Genomic DNA, 6,274 nt, shown 5'->3' with positions numbered 1-6,274 from the left:
AAAAAAAAAGGTATGCTTTACTATTAACCAAAGAATTAGCCTTTTAAACCCATCAGTGCCTGTGGCTGTCAGCATCCATCAGACCTACTAAGAATCCACATGGAACAGTTATACTCTGTCCTGGAGGATCAGAAGTGACTTAATGGCAAAGGTGTGGTTTTGTTTCTAGCCTGACCTCACTTACAATCGGATCTTCAATATATATCATTAGTGTATTATTCGATGTAACATATTAAAAGATGTGTTGCGTTGGGGAAATCAACTGTCAAAGACCTCTCTAAAATTCTACGGAGCAATGAAGTCAGTTTAAAGACTAAGCTGTGCTGGTCCAAGCCAAGGTATGTACTTTCAGTTGTTTCCTATGCCGTGGAAACTTGGACAATGAATAAGGGTGAGAGAAGAATTGATGCCTTTGAAGTGTAGTATCAGAGAAGAGTGCTGAATATCCCGTGAACTGCCAAGAAAATGAACAGAGACTGTTGGGGGAAGTACAAGCAGGGTGCTCCTTAGAGGTGAGAGTGGTGAAACTTTGTCTCACCTACTTTGGGTATATTATCAGGAAAGGCCAGTCCTGAGGAAAAGAAATCATGCTAGATGGAAAAAAATGGAGAAAGGAAGGAATCCTCAATATTCAACAAGGTGGATTGACACAGTAAGTACTGCAATGGGCTCCAGCATGTCTGAGATCACGTGGATGGCACAGGATAGAGCAAGTTTCGAATCTCTTGTTCATAGAGTTGTTAGTCATCTTGATGGCATCAGCAAATTATTACCAGAGGTCCCTGGATAGCACAAAGGGTTAAACTATACCTAATACCATGCCAATAGGTTGGTGATTCAAACCTGCCCCAAGGCAGCTCAGAGGGAGCTCTGTTGGCCTAGTGGCAAGAAGTTGCACTGTAATCCTGAAGGCATGCAGTTTGAGGCCACTAACTGCTGCACAGGAGAAAGATGGGCAATATCTTTTTGTGCAATTAACTGCCTCTGAATACCTGCCAGAGGGTGAGCTGTGAGTCAGTTCTGATTCCACGGTACAACAACGACAACAACAAAGCATCTCAAAAGGCAAGTGTGGACATCTAATACTCAGTCACATGCTGTTGTTGTTGCTAGATTTCCTTGAGTATGACTCAAAGAGAACCTGTGAACAACATATCTGAAACCTAACCTGCCCTATACCTTTCTCATAATTTCTGACATACTTGAGCCCACTGCTTCAGTCACTGTATCAATCCATCTTGTTAAAGGTCTTCTTTTTTGCCTACTCTCTACCATGTAACATACAGTAGTTTTATTTGTACACATAGGCTAATCACAGGTGGGATTGGCAACTGACATCAACAAAATATTAGTATCAGTCCCAGAACCCAAAGTTGAAAATTTAACATAGAATATATTCTTTGGGCTACATAATCAACCATGTTGAAAATGCTAAGAAACCTACCATAAAGTACTCATTCTGATAAGTGACTTCCAACTTTCAAGATATAAGACCAATATACAAAAATAAACCATGCTTCTTATTAGAGAAAGATGAATTGAAAATTAAAGTTTTAAAATGCAATTTACAGTAGAATCAAACTTATTAAATATTTAGGTATAAATTTAATGTCATGTCATAAAACATGGTTAGGACCTAAATGTTTGAAAATTATAGAACTATTCTCAGAATACTGAATAGTAATGAATCCGAAGACAATATTGTCAAGATGTTGTTAATTGCCATTTAGTTGTTTCTGTTCATGATGAATCTATGTGTGTAGAGAAGGATTAAACCACTAATCCTTCAGCTAACTATTGTTGTATGTCATTGAGTTGGAACCAACCCAGAGCTGACCCTCTAGTGAGTTTTCAGAGGCAGTAAATCACATGGGAGAAGATTGCCCGTTCTGCAGAGGGGCTGGTGACTTCAAAGTGGGTGCCTTACCATGCAGTTTCTTGCCACTAACCATAATTATCCATATCCTGCATCTGGCTCATCCCTTCATCTTTCCTCCATTACTTGACCTGATTCGTCAGCTTCACTAGCCTCCTGAGCCAGCAGCCTATCTTCTTATCTGCCAGCATGAGTCCATCAGTCTCTGTGGCTATGTAGGCCGGTAGAGTCCTTCAGACTGAAGCTTGACTCATGTGTTTTGACCTCACCAGCTTCCATAACCATTGAATAATTTCCCTCACACTTTGTGAGTTCTGTGAGATGTTGCTCTAAAGAGTAGAACTAAAAAACAAAGATGGGAGAGAGAACACCAAGGGGAAAAGGTATAGTTGATATTATAGACGATAGAGTGGTACCATTTAGAGAAGTTGGGCATTTTGACATCTTTAACGTCTGCCTCACAGGAATCAGCTTTGTGCTGATTCTGCTATGAAGGAAATTATTTGTTTAGAAAGTAGAAAGGCCTAGAAATCTACTTCTACACCCAAACAAAGACAAACTCATTGCCATCAAGTCAATTCTGACTCATAGTAGAACTACACTCTGTAAGATTTTTTAAAAGAAATCTATAGGCCTATCTTCTTTGGGTAGGATCAAACTGACAACCTTTCAACTAGTAAGGTCATGTGATTTACCATTTGTGCCATCCAGGGACTTGTTAAGACGTTAATTTTCCCCAAATTTATCTGTAGATTCAATGCAATACTTGATGAATTCTGACAGGAGTTTTGTAAAAATTGGCAATCTGCTTCTAAAATTCACATGGAAATGCCAAGAACCTAGAATAGCAAAAAAAAATATTGCAAGGAAGAACAACGTTAGAAGACTCACATGACTAGAATTCCAAGATTTAGTATAAAGCAGTATTGTACAAAGAGCATTATATAAAAATTATAATAGATTGTTGCTATGAACAATAAATACGAACCCTGTCCTATCCTGTGCCATCTCACTATCTCTGACATGCTTGAGCCCATTGCTGCAGTCACTGTGTGCATCCATCTGGTTGAGGGTCTTGTTCCCTTTCAACAACCCTCCATCTTTCCAACCACAATTACTCCCTCCAAGGAGTATCCCCTTCTAGCAACATACTCAACTATGAAATGAAGCTTTGTCATCTTTTTTTTTTAAAACATCTAATGACTTCACATTTTTATTGACCTCTCCTTCTTCAAAGGGTGAAGGGCGTGGCTACCTCAGTGCCTCAGGACTTTGGTGTCGTTGGTCTCAGACACCACTTAGCCATCTATGATCCTGCGGGTGATGGTCTTGTGGATGGTCTGCATGGAGTTGTTGCTGTCTAGGGCATCAGTCAGACTGAAGTCTTCTCCATCTTCCAGCAAGCGGCGGTAGGTGTTGATCTCAGCCTCCAGCTTGACCTTAATGTTTAGAAGGGCTTCATACTCCTGGGTCTGACGTTGCCCCTCTGCTCGGGTCTGTGCCAGCTCTGACTCCAGGTGCAGCAGGACCCCGTTGAGCTGCTCCATCTGCATGGCATAGCAAGTCTCCACCTCCTGCAGGCTGTTCTCCAAGCTGGCCTTCTGATTTTTCATTGACTCAAGGTCAATCTCCAAGGTCTGGAACGTGTGTCTCAGTTCTTTGAGCGTATTCTCGGCAGCTTCTACCTCAGCTGACTGAGAAGTGACCACTGTGGTGCTCTCTTCAATCTGCTGGGACCAGTACTTATCCAGCTCTTCTCGGTTCTTCCTCGCCAGCTCGTCAGATTGGGCCCGAATGTCTGCCATGATCTTGCTGAGGTCCTGAGATTTGGGAGCATCCACCTCGACAGTCAGCCCAGAGCTGGCAATCTGAGCTTGCAGGCCCTTTACTTCCTCCTCATGGTTCTTCTTCATGAAGAGCAGCTCCTCCTTGAGAGCTTCGATCTCTGTCTCCAGCTGCAGCTGAGTGATATTAGTGTCTTCAATGACCTTGCGGAGTCCATGGATGTCGTTCTCCACAGACTGACGCATGGCCAGCTCTGTCTCATACTTGACTCTGAAGTCATCAGCAGCCAGGCGGGCATTGTCAATCTGAAGTACAATGCGGGCATTGTCCACAGAACTTGCAAAGATCTGGGCCCTCAGCTCCTCGATGGTCTTAAAGTAATGGCTCCAGTCCCTGTCCTTGGGTCCCTTCTTCTCCAGGTGTTCTCAGATTTTGCTCTCCAGTCTCCGATTTTCAGTCTCCAGACTCTTCACCTTCTCCAGGTAGGAGGCCAGGCGGTCGTTGAGGTCTTGCATTGTCTCCTTCTCGCCCTGAATGCCCCCCACTCCTGCCAGACCCCAGGCCATCCCACTCGCCATGCCCCCAGCCCAGCCGCCCCGAGAGCTGCTGGAGTAAGACATGGAGATCCGGGAGCCCGAGCCCCCGGCGCCTGCATAGACGCTGGCTGCGCTGCTGGCCGGCCGGACCCGGTAGCTGGACGATGGGACGGAGCCCAGGGACCGGTAGTTGGTGGAGTAGGTGGTAGAGCCAGTGGTGAAGCTCATGGTGCCGGAGAAGTGAGGCAAGCCTCAGATAGGGCTTGTTGAAGGTCGAAGCTTTGTCATCTTTACATCCAAGGACTACTCTGGCTCCACTTTCTCCAAGATATATTTATTTATTCCTTTGAGAATAAATACCCGTGGAGTATTCAGTCTTCTTCTCTAACATCAAAGCTCAAAGGCACACATTCTTCTATCATCCATATCCAGCTCTCAGATATATTGCAAGGGATCAAAAAGACTATGACTTGAATCTGGTGCACCTTATTCTTTATTTTTTAAATTATTCTTTTGTGCATGTACCATCAAATCAGATTTGACTGGTACAGGAGCTGATGGTCCCTCCTTCTCCAGCAGACCATCTGATGCATTTGAACCATGCACCTCTGGGATTGCAGTGCAGCTTCTTGTCACTAGGTCACCAGAGCTCCCTGCACCTTATTCTTAAAACAAATATTATTGCTTCTAAAACTGGAACAGTACATCAACAGAGAACTGCCTGAGTGTATGTTGAATTTAGAAGAGACCGTGGCACTAGGGATATTACAGCTAATGTTAGATGGATCTTGGCTGAAAGCAGAGAGTACCAGAGGAATATCTATCTGTGCTTCATTGACTATGCAATGGCATTTGACGCTGTGGATTACAGCACATTGTGGCTGACTCTGAGAAGAATAGGAATCCCAGAACAAATTGATTATGCTTATGCGAAACCGATACTTGGACCAGGAGGCAGTCATCAGAACAGAACAAGAAAACACTGCATGGTTCAAAATTGGGAAGAGTGTGCATAAATGATGTATCCTATCTCTGTATCTTTTCAAATCTATGTGTAGAACAGATTATCCAGAGGCTGGGATCTCTGAGGAGAAGTGTGGCATCAGGATTGGAAGTAGACTCATCAACAATCTGCACTATGTAGAAGACACCACCCAGCTTGCTGAAACTGAGAAGGATCTGAAGCGTATGCTGCAGAAGGTTAAGGACTGTAGCCTTCAATATGGATTGAAGCTCAATATCAAGAAAAAAAAATTCTCACCGCTGGACCTACAGGTAGCATCATGATAGATGAGGAAGAGATTGAGAGTGTTGACATCTTCAGTTTGCTTGGCTCTACAATCAACACTCTTGGTACCAGCAGCCAAGAAATTAAAAGAGGAATTCCATTGGGAAAGTCTACTGTCAGAGACCTCTCCAAAGTACTGAAGAGCAACAATGTAAGTCTGTGACTAAGGTGTGCCTGATACAGGCCATGGTCTTTGCAATCACTTGCTGTGCATCAGAGAGCTGGACAATGACTAGGGATGACAGAAGGAGAATTGGTGCCTTTCAGCTGTGGTGCTGGAAAAGAGTTTGAATATACCATGGACTGCTAGGAGAACAAACAAGTTCATCCTGGAGAGGGTAAATCCAGGCTTCTCCTTGGAGACAAGGATTCTGAAGCTTCGTCTGACATACTTTGGAATTGCAAGGTAGGATCAGTCCTTGGAGAGGGACGCCATGCTTGGGAGGGTTGAGGGACAACAAAGGAGAGGAAAACCCTCAAGAGGATGGATTGATTCAGTCACTGGGATAATGGGGGTAGGTGTGTCAGAGACAATAAGATTGTCAAGGGATAGAGCAGAGTTTAGGGCTGTTGTAAATACGGTCACTATGAGTCGCAGGTGACTTGAAGGCGTATAACAACAACAAGTGATTTGGAGACGTCTTTGACAACAGACTTTGCAAGTGCAATACATTTTATGACCTCTTGAGTATTGATACCAAGGGTGTTGATTTTGGATCCAAGTAAAATGAAGTTGTTAACAATTTCAATCTTTGCTCCATCTATTATGATGTTCTCTATTGGTTCAGT

At 43.5% G+C, this 6,274-nt stretch overlaps 1 pseudogene; it reads right to left on the bottom strand.

Annotated features, from left to right (window-relative positions):
* Positions 1 to 3,132: 3,132 nt before the first annotated feature.
* Positions 3,133 to 4,425, bottom strand: LOC102867079 (annotated as a pseudogene).
* Positions 4,426 to 6,274: the final 1,849 nt, after the last annotated feature.

Source organism: Elephantulus edwardii, unplaced genomic scaffold (genome assembly GCF_000299155.1).
Source record: "Elephantulus edwardii isolate Elephantulus edwardi_28Jun2011 unplaced genomic scaffold, EleEdw1.0 scaffold00167, whole genome shotgun sequence".
NCBI lineage: Eukaryota > Metazoa > Chordata > Mammalia > Macroscelidea > Macroscelididae > Elephantulus > Elephantulus edwardii.
Note: the sequence above shows the minus strand (reverse complement) of the source record. Positions and strands in the feature narration are given on the sequence as shown.